The sequence below is a fragment of the Pavona decussata genome, unplaced genomic scaffold (assembly GCF_977016875.1).
Source record: "Pavona decussata unplaced genomic scaffold, jaPavDecu1.1 SCAFFOLD_26, whole genome shotgun sequence".
Taxonomy (NCBI): Eukaryota; Metazoa; Cnidaria; class Anthozoa; order Scleractinia; family Agariciidae; genus Pavona; species Pavona decussata.
In genome coordinates, this window is record NW_028145449.1 from 2,621,789 (window position 1) to 2,636,836 (window position 15,048).

At 38.6% G+C, this 15,048-nt stretch overlaps 1 pseudogene across 1 annotated transcript; it reads left to right on the plus strand.

Moving 5' to 3' along the window:
- The first annotated feature begins 1 nt into the window (after window position 1).
- On the plus strand, window positions 2–14,778 carry LOC146485518 (uncharacterized; annotated as a pseudogene). The gene is made up of 11 exons (XR_014863382.1): window positions 2–292; window positions 1,529–2,260; window positions 2,643–2,892; window positions 4,822–5,602; window positions 6,310–6,443; window positions 7,234–8,444; window positions 10,045–10,140; window positions 11,180–11,434; window positions 12,376–12,645; window positions 13,667–13,765; window positions 14,087–14,778. The product of XR_014863382.1 is annotated as an uncharacterized LOC146485518 (transcript).
- Window positions 14,779–15,048: the final 270 nt, after the last annotated feature.

Consider the following 15,048-nt stretch of genomic DNA (forward strand, 5'->3'; position numbering starts at 1 on the left):
CATGCTGATAGGCCAAGATCGAGCGGGAAAGACGAGTTTGAAGAAATCATTCTTAGGTCTGCCATTCGACCCTAATGAGCAGAGCACTGATGGAATAGAGGTTGACCCATCAAAGTTCGAAATTGACGTTGATCAAGTGAAGAACTGGCAGCGAACTGACGAGAAGTTAAGTGTGTCTCAGTTTGCAAACGACCTTGCAAAGATGGTGGCTGCTCAGATTGGAGAAGATGAAACAAGTGTAAACCCAGGAGTTCAAAATGAATCAAAGGAGATGACATATCAAAAGAATGAAGTGGGTATCCTGACATACATAGATTAGAAGGGGAATTTTTAGACTGAAGTATGTAACTGTACGATGTAACAACTGCACAATACAACACAATGTAATGAATACGTTACCGCCGACACAGTGCAGTACTGTACATTAATAGTTTATAAGTTTTGTTTTATTATTCTTAAAACCCAACTTGTCAAAGCCTAGTTTAGCAGCCAGCATTTTTTCCTTTATGGATGTCACCACTGAACCATTGAACGTAAGTTCCTATGGTAACGTTGGAAACTAAACTGAGGTTTTGTTTTTCTGATTGAACGGTCTTGGAAGAAGAGTCTATGGAGAAAAAAATCTCCAGTGAATCAAGTTGGTAAAAAAAAAAATATTTGAAATTCAAATTGCATTACACAAAACCAATACGTGAGTTAACAAGCTACTTTCAGGACAGTCACCATAGCGTTGATTACAAACGAAGCACTTCCAAAAGGATGACTTGTATTGCGAGGGTCTCAAGTTAAAATCTTCTTGATGGGTTGCTAACACATGAGACCCTGCTTCAAATCCTAGGCGACCCTTTGGCAAAAAAACAAACAAACAAATAAACAAAGTAAAGTGGTCAAACTTCGGTCTTTATTGATTGAATGAATAATTAAATGAGTACGATTTATTGATTGATTGATTGATTGATTGATTGATTGACATCTCCCCTCAATTGAAAAGCGAATGGCGAAAGTAATTCGCGTTCGTTTTGATTTCAATCCATCTTGCCTTATTATAACTGAGCTAGGAGACTAACTTACAAAACTCGCATTACTTTTATTAGAAGAAAAATCAACCCTGACTTCTTCACACTCGTTTTCTCACGCTTCTAAAATATTAGATGCATGTTTCGGCTTCTGGTTCGGATGGGATTATTGTCTCGCTTGCCTTATGGTTGATCACAATGATGACTTTGGCTTAGCTTTAAAAAGTCCTTTTCAAATCGCTGTATTAGACGTAGCAATGTCTTCTTATGCGAATATCGGGGCATTAGGATTGACTAACAAGATTGACTAGCGAGATTGACTAACAGATATACAGACAATATTTTCTAGAAGCCAGTGTTTACATATTCCTAACAAGTGTCCTTTTCTTTTGCTTGTACGGATAAAAACGCAAAACGGTGTTTTAAAACATATTAAAGAGTAGTTTTACCTTTTAAGTCATGTAACAGACCAACAGCTACGATATCGTAACCATTCTAAAAATTGCTTTCAGGATCCTATCAGGGATGGAGCCACACCTAAATTTGCGAAAGTCCATGAAGCTCAAACTGGGCGCCACAGCGAGAAAGCAGCTAAAGAATCTGCATTGAATTTCGACCCTACCTTGCCTCCGGAGGAATTCACAGATCTTCTCGTTCAACATTTAAAAGGTTTAAACCTGCCAAGTGATTCAACATCAGTAAAAAACCACAAGACTCTAGACCTTTGGGAGTTTGCGGGACAGCATCTTTATTACGCTTCCTATCCAGTGTTCTTGTCATCACGAGCAGTTTATATGCTGGTGTACAATCTCAGCAAAGGATTAAAGAACATTGCTGAGCCCTCTGTCAGACAAGGTGTTAATAACATTCTTTTAAGAAACCCAAATGGCGAAACAAATTTGGAGAACTTGTTGTCGTGGCTTGTTTCAGTCAGAACTATGTGTTCAGCAAAACCAAATTTAGTGAATGACAGAGAGGAGGCTGGCAAAGAGCCATCTTACCTACGTCCCCCTGTATTTGTTGTAGGAACACATGCTGAAAAACCTTTCCAGGACATTAAGATAATGGAACAGCTGATCCAGACGGTGCTTTCTCGAAAAGACTTTGATGGTCACGTGATCCGGCCATTTTTTTTCAATTGATAATACGCGAGGGTCATCAGGGGCTGGCGTTCGTGCGCTTCAGGAAAAAATGATTGAAGTGTTACAGGAAGAGCCATACATGGGGGAGGAGGTTCCACTTCGGTAAGTTACAAAATAAGAACCAGTTGCAACGTCACGCACTCGGCTTTTGAGTGCATTAAAAGCGCACATAGTTGATCGTTGTTTTCCTTGATTATCCAGTAACTAGATATCAAGGTCAAAGTTGAGATATCTAGAAGCTCTCTTCAAATTACAATGTAATAGTAATAAGGAATGGACGTCAAAACCTTGAAAAGTTGCATGTGGTAGGAGAATGGAAAGGGTAATTTTTCACAGACTTTGTAGTTTCTATAGACAGAAAGCGTACCATATGGGCAAAAACATCCCTCTACTTTACATGCTAAGACAGCTGAAAAGTCAAAGCTACTAATATAATATTTATATGTTGCATGTATTTGGACTATCTCCCTTCTTCTTCCTTCAGGTGGTTTAACTTTGAGAAGGTCATTAAGGCTTTGATTGCAAAGAAGACGTATTACCTGAACCTGGAACAACTCCAAACCATTATCCAGGAAGTGTGCTTTATCAGGAATGAGAACGAAATTGCTACCATGTTGGATTTCTATCACGACCTCGGAATTATCGTAAAACACCACAACACTGTTGTACTACAGGCCCAGTGGTTGATTGACGTGTTTAAACAACTCATAACCATCCGTCCGTACAACGACATGGTAAGAACCTGACAGAATAAAAAGTGTAAAAAGTGAGCAACCGCGTGCCTTATTCTTGGCTGCCTTTTACCGTTGGGTGCCAAGGTGTGTTATCTAGGGGGAAACCTAGCAGGTTAATAGTTTTCTCAGTGGATTCGGAAAAAATTGTTTTGGTTAGAGACGTTTCAATATTTTTTCCCATTTTTATTTTTTTAGAACAATTCCTATTTCAAAATTCTCGCATGATGATTTACAAAGTTAATTTTTAAAAATTAAAAACTGAAATCTTCCTATTTCTTAAAACCAGGTCTGGCAAAAATAGATTGCTATTGTAACATCAAATTCAGTGAACTTTGATATACCATGCCAAATTGTTCCCAGATAAATTTCTCAAAAAGTCACAAGGTTTCGTGGCATTTGTGCAAAAATTTAAAAAAAGGAGTTTTTTTGCTTAAAGTGCATACTTAACGTGTCGCAATCATTTTCTCGTTTTTTACCGTCCACCTTTGTACTAGATAAAGGCAAATTTATACACTGAGATCCTTTCCAATGAAAGAAAACCTTCTGTACTTTTTGCCCGAGTTTTATGGCCTTAATGAAGTGTTCACATTCTCTGCTTCTCATAACCAGGCTTTGCTACAGTTGCTTGATTGCTAAAATGGGCCGTCTTCTGAAACAAATTGCCATCGATCATTTTCCCCAAAATTTTTGCCCGAAGTTCCCATGAAGTAAGCCAGGTGGTTGTCTATCATGATGTGTCTTGCCTTCAGCTAAGTTCTTGAGTTTTGTATGGAAAGGTTACCACAGAAACTGCGACTTTGACTTATAGGTACTTCTAATTAAGTTCTTAAACTCATAAAAAATACATAAAGTGAGCAGTGATTAAATGACATTTCGTTCAGGTAGATAAATTTTGGTACCCAATGAAACGCCAGGTCAAGATCTTAATGATTTTGATGTGAGTTCAAAACCTTTCTGATCTGAGGTCAAAACCTTGCATTTTATCACAAAACAAAATAACACAGGTAAGATTATTTATCCAATATAGGAAAATCTTTAACGCAAACAAGTTGGAGTATCCTCTTTATTCTGACTACTTGCGTATTAAGTGCATCTGTGAATGTTCCTGAAGGAATGCTTACTAATGTTTTAAAAAACAAATGAAAATCAAACATTTCACGCTCAAACCTGCCGTCAGTTTCACTGACGTTTTACTTTTCCCCGTCAGTCATTCATGATCCAGAAATATTAAACGGTTTACCTTAAAACGAAAACCCATATAAAGCAGTCGCTCGAACGGAACTCGAATTAAAGCCTAACGTAAATGAGATTCGTTTGCCGCACCCTGTAGGGAAGTAGTGTATGCAATGTGGAATTTGCTTCATCCAAACGTGTGATGGCAACAGCGGCTTGTCGTTGGTATTGTTTCATATTTTGTGTAATGAAACAAAGAAGTGTTTGCTAAATTCAGTGCTCTCAATTCACAACTTTCTTTTGAGACATTAGGATCATGTCTCAAACTCGGACTTCGTGCTTTATCAGGTGTTTCAAACACCTCGAAACAATAAAAGCGCTTATCCTGCGGCCTCATGCTTTCATCTGTTTCTCGGTTTCTGGAACCCCTGATCATGATAAAGCAACTGACCTCGCTTTTGAAAGTACCCGAAATATAGCTCGCGTCAGGCAATCATAATTCAGAAATTTATCAGCGAGTAGTATGATATTTCTGAAAAAGACCTAAAAAATAAGATTGACGTGTAAACACAATTTGCTGTGTAACACATTACTAACAGGATGCACTGCGGGTGTGCTTTATATAGGGTGTAAAGCATTTTTCTCTACGTTTATTTATCATTAGTAAACATGCAATAACGTTTCCTTGGTGTTTTTAGATGTTAAAAAGGCCGTGGAAAAGCGTCTCAAAAGGACCTTGTTTCGATTTTTTGACAGGAATCCAGACATTCCAAATTGTGGAGGGACATGGAAAAAACAGGCGTCCTTAGTATTCAACTTGTTGAACACGTATTCACCAAGTATTGTCAGAAAGGCGTACCCAAGGAGGACATTTTGAATATGATGGAGCATTTCGGATTGCTAGTCAAGTTTGCAAGGTCTCCAAGTGATATACAGTACTTTGTACCAGCACAACTGAAGACTCCACCTAAAGTCCTTCGAGAAATGGAAACCTCGTTGTCCGACCCATGCCCCCTGTATCTTCACTTTTTGGAGGGTTTTGTTCCTCACGGCCTCTTCTTTCAGCTGGGGTCAAGGTGTTCTCGACGGTGCCCTGCTAATGGATTCACGCGGCCTCCGAAATTTTATGAGGAAGCGGCGACGTTCTTTCTCGAAAAAGAGTTCAGGTACCAACTGACCCTTTTGTGCATGAAAAGGTTCATCAAGGTTGTCCTGAAAAACCAGACAAAGGAAGACGATCAACTCTCTCAGACTGAAAAAGAAGAGGTAGCAAGTCTGGTGCGAACGTTTCTGGAAGATGAATTGGAAAATATGAAACAAGAGCTGCCCTGGTTGAACAATTTAAAGTATGAATTGTATGTAGAGTGTTCTTGCTGTCCGGAGGAAGAAACCAAATGTGGAAACCACGGTCATGTCTCTTATGCACATGAGGACTGCATGAGCCTTGTCAAAGTTATGCCTAGAGGGTGTTTAGGCTGCTCAATTTGTTGTCAAACACCGAGCCTCCCCAGACTGGAAAAGTGGTTCTCGGTAAAAGGTGATAGCGATGTGTCCTATTAATGTTTAAAATACGATGAGCTCTAGATCAGGTATTGTAATGATTAGATGACAGGCTACCATCAATCAGTTGAAAGGTACCTGGAAAACAGCTATCTTCCCAGTGCTCCTACTTGTTATAATTAATAACAAGAACCATTGTAAACGAAGCTGACAGGTTCATGCTTACGTCCCCTGTGAGTTGTATATTTGCAAGAACGAGAGATACAGTCAGTGTTGGTCCTGTTAATTAGGTGTGCCTTAGTCTTATGAAGATCACAAAGTGCACTACTCTTTGACATCGTCCGGCGCATAAACACTGATCATTAAGAAATCAAGGTTGATGGCTATAGTAACCAATTTGACAGGGAGCAGGGTACAACGGTGAGGTTTCAGATCCAACAAGGATTTCTTTCTCTCTTGGGCAAAGCAGCAAAGGCTTATTATCCCATTCTCATCATCTCACTTCGTCCTACCTCATTTTATCTTACCTCATCTTATCTCTTAACATCTAATCATATGCCATATCTCACCTCAACTCATCTTATCTTATCTTTTATTGTTATCTTATTCCTTCTATCCTCGCCACGCACACATCAGCTAATCTCTTAACCATTCGTCACACCTCGCCTCTTTTCATCTCATGACAAGCCATATAACATGTTATGTCATGTCATGTCATCTTATCTCATTTCGCCCTTTCTGCAGCTATCCATCCTGAGAATCGCCTTGAAGCGGAGAATGTATGCAACGCGAAAGCCCCAGGAATTGATAGACTGTCAGCTAGCTGCGGATCGGACCAGGTTGCTAGAGACGAAGGGCGTTCACCGAGAACAACTCAGGTAGAGTGAGATGGTCAACATTTTTAATAAAGAAAAAAAATATATACTTCGGGTTAAATGTATAAGCCATGAACGATACTACACAGACTTACATTTGACCTCCGACATTATGTGCATTCACATCAATTAGAAAGGTTTGCCATGAGACTAATTGTGGAACAACTTATTTTTAGTTTGAACCGTTGACGATTCAAGCCACATCATTATTTTCACCTGTCAAACACGATTCTACGGAAAGAACCATTATATTACGACTTTAACATGTAAATTGTTAAGTACAATTTTGAATAGCTGAATATAAAGATTTGAGAGTATGTGCAGTTTTTCAAGTACAGAAAATTAAGTATTTCACAGGTACAAAGAGAAAATGCCAGATAGATCTTTACATAATTCTATAAGGTCGCATCATTTATGGTTTCTACTTTGCACCCGACAGCGTTTTTCTCAATCGGAATGTCTATTTTTAATCTCATGAACTCCTTCATCGTGTTAAATTGAAAGTGTGACGGAGATTAAGCTATGCAGTTTGTAAATGACAGTTGAAATAGGAAATGTGGACAGACCACTTGTCAACCGTTTGACGACTGTTCATTTAAGAAACCAGATTCCAACTTTGTGATAAAAGTGTGTGAAAATTTAGATGAAGTACTGTTCACTTATCACCGGCTGCCAAAAGGCTAGAGATTTCTTGTTTTGCTTTTGTTTGTTTGTTTGTTTTTTTTTTCGATTAAACTTTGTCTCATTCAAAACGATACATCTTTAAAAGGAGTGAACTATGATTCTCTTTCAGGAGGTACATCCTGCTTCAGCTGGTAAATCACACAGTGAACCTGGGCAATCTTGTGCCTCTCTGAAAGTTTCTCTTTTGGCTAGCGAATGGAGGTCGTCCAAGGGTGGCGTGTCCACCATTAACAGAAAGCTTGCTGTACACTTGGCAGAACAATCAACGGCAGAAATCACGCTCTTAGTTCCTCAAAACGTCTGTAGTGAAGACGACAAGAAAAATGCTGAAAGTTGCAAAGTTAATATCGTTGAAGTACAGCTTCATACAGGCTTCAATCCCCTAGATTGTTTGATATCCCCACCAAAGGATCTAGCCATTGATGTTTTAGTGGGTCATGGGGTTACACTGGGTAAACAATCCCAATTTATTAAGGGATCCCATGGTTGTAAATGGGTGCAGGTAGTGCATACTGAACCTGAAGAACTTGGACCGCACAAGAAATACAGTGGAGCCATCGCCAGAGCTGAAGAAAAGAACAAAGATGAAGTAGACCTGTGCAAAAAGGCTGATCTTGTAGTTACAGTTGGGCCAAAGCTGCAGGCAGCCTTTTCGTCCCAGCTGCGATCGACTGAGAAGCACTACTCTATTTTTCATCTGCCCAGGAACGTTCCGTCAATTTTCAGCTATTAAACAAGTCGAGAATGAAATCAGCAGATTTAAGGTGTTGACCTTTGGCCGCAGTGATCCCGAAGACTTCGAGCTTAAGGGATACGATATTGCTGCCAAGGCAATAGCTCATTTGGCAGATTGCTCTTATCGTCTGATCTTTGTAGTTGCATCTGATGGCAAGCAAGACGAAGTCGCTGCAAAACTACTCCAGTACGGAATTTCTAAAACTCAGCTGATCGTGAGGAGGTATGCACTGAGTGTAGAAGAATTAAAAGAGGTTTTACGTGAAGCCGATCTTGCCATCATGCCATTCAGAACAGAGGGCTTTGGCCTTACTGCTCTGGAAGCCCTGTCTGCTGACCTTCCCATTGTCGTGAGTTCCAACTCGGGTTTAGGAGAGACACTGCTTAGTCTGCCACTTGGCAAGTCGTTTGTGGTAGCATCCGAGGATCCAAAGGAATGGGCGAACAAAATTGCTGTTGCTCGTCGGAAACAAAGAAAACAGCGGCTCAAAGAAATGCAAGCACTGCGGACAAGCTATGAAGAGAAGTTCGGCTGAGAGGAGCAGTGTAAAGCACTAGTCGATAGGATGCGGAAGATAGCTCATGGTGAGAATGATTTAAGACATAAAGATCACACGCTAGGGCGACAATAGAGATAATAAATAACAAAACCGTTGCAAAACGTCAAGTGCTTTTTTGATACAAATTGATGCCACGAACGCTAAGGTATTTGTATCAGACAGTCCCAACATCTCATAATGGAATCGGTATCAGTCAGTACTTGGCATTTTATAACGGTTATCTTGTTATCTGACATGGGATCAGTATATTAATACATTTTATCTTTGTAAGTCAACTGTATATATGAGAATTATTAAAGGTTTTAATCGGTGAATAGGATTTAGAAATTTGGTAGAGATGTATTAAGAAGTGAAGGAACTTGTTCCCACACGAACATCGATGCCTCGTCTTCATTTCACAGCTTCTTTCTTTTTTTTCTTTTTCTATGGCAAGGTCTACTAACCCTGACGTCTACAAAGGCTTTCTCAATGTCCCTTTAAAGACCGATTATCTTCTCTCGGAACTGAAGGAGAAAAAAAAATTGAATATTGGGGTTAAGGCTGGCCAGGAATAAAGGCCGTCATTTTGGCTTGGGCTATCCTTTGTAGTCTTTTAAGAAGCAGTTGTTAGGGTATTCCTGGGCACCATCCTGTTATAAAGTAAATAATGTACCCTTTCAACATCTGGGCACTTAGCACGGTCTACGTGCTCTAGTCATACCAGTCTGCAACTGGCGACTTAATTTGCTTATTCGGTGAATTCCTGGAAAATACCTGACCGTCTCTATCGAGGAAAAATTTCGTGCTTTCGACAGCCGCAGCTACGGCCTTGCTATGCTTGAGTGAAGAAAATGCGGTCAGACAAAAGCAAAATTACATATGCACTCAAAACGTTAATGAGGACAATCAATATTGTAATTTTGTGGATCAGGGCCGAGATTCAGAACTTATGAGATCGTACACACACTCCCGAGAAACATTGATCAGAATGCCAGTCCGATTGACTTCTAGAAAATTGATGAAACATTTAAGAAACCGTGAACCTTCTAGAGTATATATTAATAGAATTCTTAAGACATTTCTAAGGAGAAATTTGAGACAGAAAGGGAAGAAAATTTTGAGAAATTCTGTTCTTGATCGTCTAACTTTTCGTAAAAGAACATGACAACCTCGTGTTTTTCTTGAATGCATTTTTTATACGATACTAAATGATATATCCAAATTTGGAGAATATTTCTCGTCAGTCCGTTTTAAATGATTCTCAAGGATTCACTATTAAAATGGATTTCTTAGTAATTCATTGGAAACAAACAGATGTCCATAATACGCCCATTTTTTCCCGTCAATTTAATTTTTTGTACACTTCTAAGCCATTTCACTGTCACGTTGTGCTATTGCAATAACAATAACTAATATTTCCTTCATAAGAATAGCTTTGTGGAAGTATTAGGTGACTAATCTCTCAAAGCCAAGTGTTTTAATACTGATGTCACACACTCCACAGACCTAAAGTATCAACGCAAGTTTACAAAAAATATTGATTACAGGTTCTCTTTAATTCATTTATCATGTTGTTAAGGGGTCGACAGACTAAATACGCATGTTGCAGCTTAGTTAAGAGAAACGTTATTAATTGTTTAATACAGGTCCTTCAAATGATGATTTGGCTGAAGATAGCAGGGCTCCTACTAAATCCAAGGAGAGATTGTCACACAAAAGGAAAAGGAACATAGAAGATACAGGTAGAAGTGTCTGAATATTTGTTGCTTTCGTGAAATAATACTCATTATTGACAACTTTTTACATGGTTTGATGGTGCAATATCACGCACATAAAACAGAAAATGTTACTTAAGAATATCTTACTTTCACTTGCACTTAATTGTTGGAAGTTTCTTATTAGGAGGTTAATTTTCCGGACTACATCTCTAACAAAGAATTATGGACTTTGCTTGCGGAAAAGTAGGTACACCAAAGAACTGCTGAGTCGTAAGATTACAGGACAAAGGTTAAGGACTCGCGTGGTCAACAAAGTACAATGTACCAAAGTACCAATGTCTAACTAGAATAAATTAAAATGAAAACCTTTGTTTGGAAATCTAATGCTGGTTTGTAATGTAACGAACGATTAGTCCTTTGCTGTTAAAAGAAGATATTGAATTCCTAGTTTTATTAAATACATTTTAAGAAAATACGACTTGGTGATATATTCAAATTTCAAGAATGTTTCGTCGTTTTGGAAATATTCTCATGGATTTAATTTTAAAATGTTTTTTTTTTACGCCTTAGTGGATGGGTACACTCTGAAACTGAAGAAAAAAATGAAGAAACTTTTTCGTAATGTTTTAATAGTTTTTATTGTTCATAACATGTTCATGCCCATGGATGGCAAGAAGAACTGGGCAAACGGAGCTGAGGAACAACTGAACAAACCAGAACCGCAAACGAACGAACAAGCGGAAGTTCGAGCGAACGAACAAGCGGGTGAGCGAACGGACAGCCGAATTACCGAGTTAATGATCAAACGGACCACGGGGCGTTCACCGGCGAAAAGGAACGAACGAAAGACCGAGTCAGGAACGAACTCACAAACTAGATAAACAGCTGAACGACGGAGTGGACAACCCTTTTGTTTGCAGTCATAAGCGCTTTGAGGTTGCATTAAAATATTAGAAAATCGATCCTCATAAGCGCTTATGACTACAAACAAAAGGATGCGTTATAATCAAGTGGAGCTTCAGAACATTTAGAAGGACTAATACGGTTTTTTGTTACTCTTCAGCGAAGCAAAGTTTACGTGATGTCGAGCAACTGCAATGTTATCCTAGAAACGCCACCAGGATGACTGACGTATCAAGGAGGTTGGACGAGATTGCTTCAGACAAAGGCTACATAGTTTCTGACAATGAGGGATTAGGAAATTGCATGTTCTACGCATTGTCAGAACAAATTTTCCTTGTGAAAGGAATTCAAATCTCTCATAACGTTTTGAGGCAGCACGCAGTCCAGTATCTCGAAAGGAACCCTACACTAGTAAGTAGCTGAGAGTGAAGGAGCTTAAAGAGGCACTGTTATGGCGATTTTGCTGTATTTTTGTCAAAACTGCTCAAATATTTGACAAAGAACCTGTTTTATAACATGACATTGCTCTTACAACACCGGGAAGAAAATATCAAGGCTTTTCTCCTAGAAAGAACAAAACACAATTAATTTTAAGCGACTTTCCTAAAATACAGTGGAAGAACTTGAAAAAATTGGCCAATTTTTCTCAAGTTGCAATCCACTTCCATCCTAGCCATCCGCAGGCAAACATAACTGAAGGTGGCTTCTGTGCTCTAGTTGCTTTATCGTTATCAAAACTGAACCATTATTCTAACGATTCCATTGAAGAAAAATACGTTTTTTGGCTATTCATAGCCACTGCCCCTTTTAAAAATGTGGACTTTCTGACTGTATCCCCACTTTCAGGAAACTGACTGTCAATTCATGACCAAAAGGCAACATAAATGAAATATAGATTATAAAACAGTCATCGAAAGTAGGATTCCAGCTCAATTCATCGTTTATTTTGCAGGAATAATGAATTGGACAGCATATTTTATTCCAAACACTAGACATTAATAGAGACTCTGAGAGTAGTTACTGTTCATTAAATTGGTGCACTGGTGTCTGACGAAGGGTTATTGGAGCTAAACTAAAATATTGTCAGATATTTAGGGCATCTCACCTTCATTCTTACAGAAATGAGTGAGATTGACCTTCTGATCATCTTCGAAAGGACGTTTTCACGATCAAACTTAAGAAATGGGCAAAAAATAGAAACAAATTCCTTGCTAGATATTGCCTTTCTCCTTACGAGCTCCAACCGAATATGATGCCAACCTCATTCCCATGGTATCTCCTCTTCCTGTCCTGGAGAGACCCTGGGAACGAGGTTGAAATGATGCTTATTCTTATTATTTTCTTGTCTTCATTCAGATGGGACACAACTGTTCAATTTTGTTCACGGGTATCAGTCTTGGTCTGATTACCTAACAAAGATGTCTGCAGATGGCACGTGGGGTGATCACATAGTTCTTCATGCTGTAGCAAACTGCTATGAAACATGCATTCATGTGATTAGCAGTCTGTCACCCAATCATGACGTTACCATCAGCCCAGAACAAAAACGTGATGTTGAAAGCAGTAACCGGCTTGTGCTGGGGCACTTACACGAGCACCACTATGTCAGTCTTCGACCCAAACCAGGTAAATGGGCTTCACAGTTAAACTTCCAAATATAGGTATTGGCAAATACAAGCTAGTCGGTTTGACCTACGAGAAGATAACCAAGGCCAAACTAAACGATAAATTGGGTAAATTTTAATGCGAGCTAAACGCATATCTAGTTATTGTTACTTGTGTCATCTGCATAGAATGTGGATTAGTTACACTGTAAAATATCTCGAGGGTTATTATTTTTTTTGGAGCCATTTCTACAAACATTTATGAATGTCAACTTTCAAAATGCTTATACAGTCAACTCCTGCTAAAACAGGGGCCTTTAGTACAAGTGAGAACTGATGCAATAAATAACAACCTGTACCTCCGCGTCTTCTATTCTTCTATAAACAGACGAGAGAAAGGTTGATTTCAGAACTTCCTGCTGAAACACAAGCGGTCTTCTTATGAGAAGAAATTCTAAGAACTTTTCGTCCGCCATGTTTTTACAGAGGAAGCAACATGCGCACTAGGCCAAGAATCGAGTACGTTGGCCGAGATGTTAAGCCTTTTACACGTACCATATCATAATTTCACATCGTTTAACACGGTAGAAAAAAGGACGCGTAAATTAATAATCAGTACTATTTTTTTGGAACGCGTACCACATTCATCCGAGTCGTGCCAAAAATGTTCTGTCGTGTAAATGGGGCTTTAACTCCTACTGTGCAATCTATCAGAGGGAAGCTTCTAAGCAATGCTTTGCGGTGCTAGGTGTCTTATCCTTTGCAAGGTGCACAGGTCTAGCCGTTTGGTCTGAAATCCTGTTCATACTCAAGTGAAAGCTATAGGGTGGTACTTCAGTGGATTCTTTTTGTTTGTTTGTTGAGTTTTTTTTAAGTAATAGCTCCAATGAAACGTCTTGCATGAAATACCAAGATTGAGACCACATTAGAACAATAAAACTGCCGAGCGCTACTTTCCCTTTGAACTGAGAGGTTCTAAAGCGTCTAGAAGTTCATGCATATCAGAACGATGGAATGGTAATATTTGAATCAAACACTTACAGGTAGTTCTAGAGATGAAGATATGCCAACGCCAACATCCAAAAGAGGGTCATCATTTCCCAGTCCTGGTCAGTGCTCCAAGCGACTTCTGGACAACACAGGTAATAAGTTCTGGAGTTTTTTACAGATGTACAACGCGACTGTCAGACGAAATTGAATGTTTCGGTTTTAATTTACATTTTATTGACATGACCACCACATATACAACTATCACATTCTAGATTTTGTATTAAATTCATAAATTGTGTATCAATTTTTAGTAATTTTGTATTCGTTGTATATATGTTACCAAATCTATTGATAATTTTCAACGTCCACTTCGCCATTAATGCCTTTCTGTCTTCCAACAAATCCCCAAATACACAGATTTTTCTGCAAATCAACAATATGAAAATAGACTCACGAGCCTTTTGCCTTCGTAGGTTTAGCGAAAGAAGGATGTCCGTCTGATGATGAACTAGAACGTCTATCAATGAATCTAGAGGAATGGAGGCCGCTTGGGCGTCGACTGAATTTTAACAATGCACAGCTGACTGGGTTTGATAAAGACACTGAATTATGGCGTGAGAAAGCCTTTGCCATGCTAATGGCGTGGAAGCGAAGAGAAGGCAAATCTGCGACATACAGAGTCTTATATGAAGCATTGCGTCATGAATTTGTAAATCGTAAAGATTTAGCGGAGAAAATTTGCTGCCACTCTGACTGAGAAGCTGTCTTATATTTCTTTTTGACAATTTTTTTGACTCCACAGCATTAACTCTCCTAAATTTTGGAGAGCAATTTGGTGTCATTTAATCTGTGTATTCTATGTATATTTTCCATAGCCAAACTGTACTGATATGAATCGCATAACTTCTATTATTACAAATAATTAATATACAATTTGTTTAATAAGAGCAATTGAACAAGTTTGAGTTCTCCTTTGATACTCTTCTCCTGTTTCTCTATTTATTTATGTGCTTATTTATTTTATTCTATACTTGTGTGTGTATTATCAATGTATTTGTTCCGAAAATTCATAGCATGCAAATTAATATTGTAGTCAATTTCAGTTTTAAGCCTCTTTTCTGGCTTTGTATTTTTCAACTGATAAATGATACCCCGGGATGATAGTCACCCAACTAGTTTAGCTTTGTAGTTATTTTGAGTGTCCAGCGACTGTGTGTTTTTATAAATTTGATATTATAGGTATTTATTCATTGAAGTTACAGTACAAATAAACGTTTTTATTGTTGCTGTTGGCCTGTTTTGACCAGCTGTGAAAGTCAAAGAATGTTTTCTTACATGAGGTACCTCTGGGTAATTTACTCATTTTTTGTATGTGAAGAGCCAGCGAACACAGCATAACTCGTAAAAATATACAGCGACAGTACAATCCGAAATA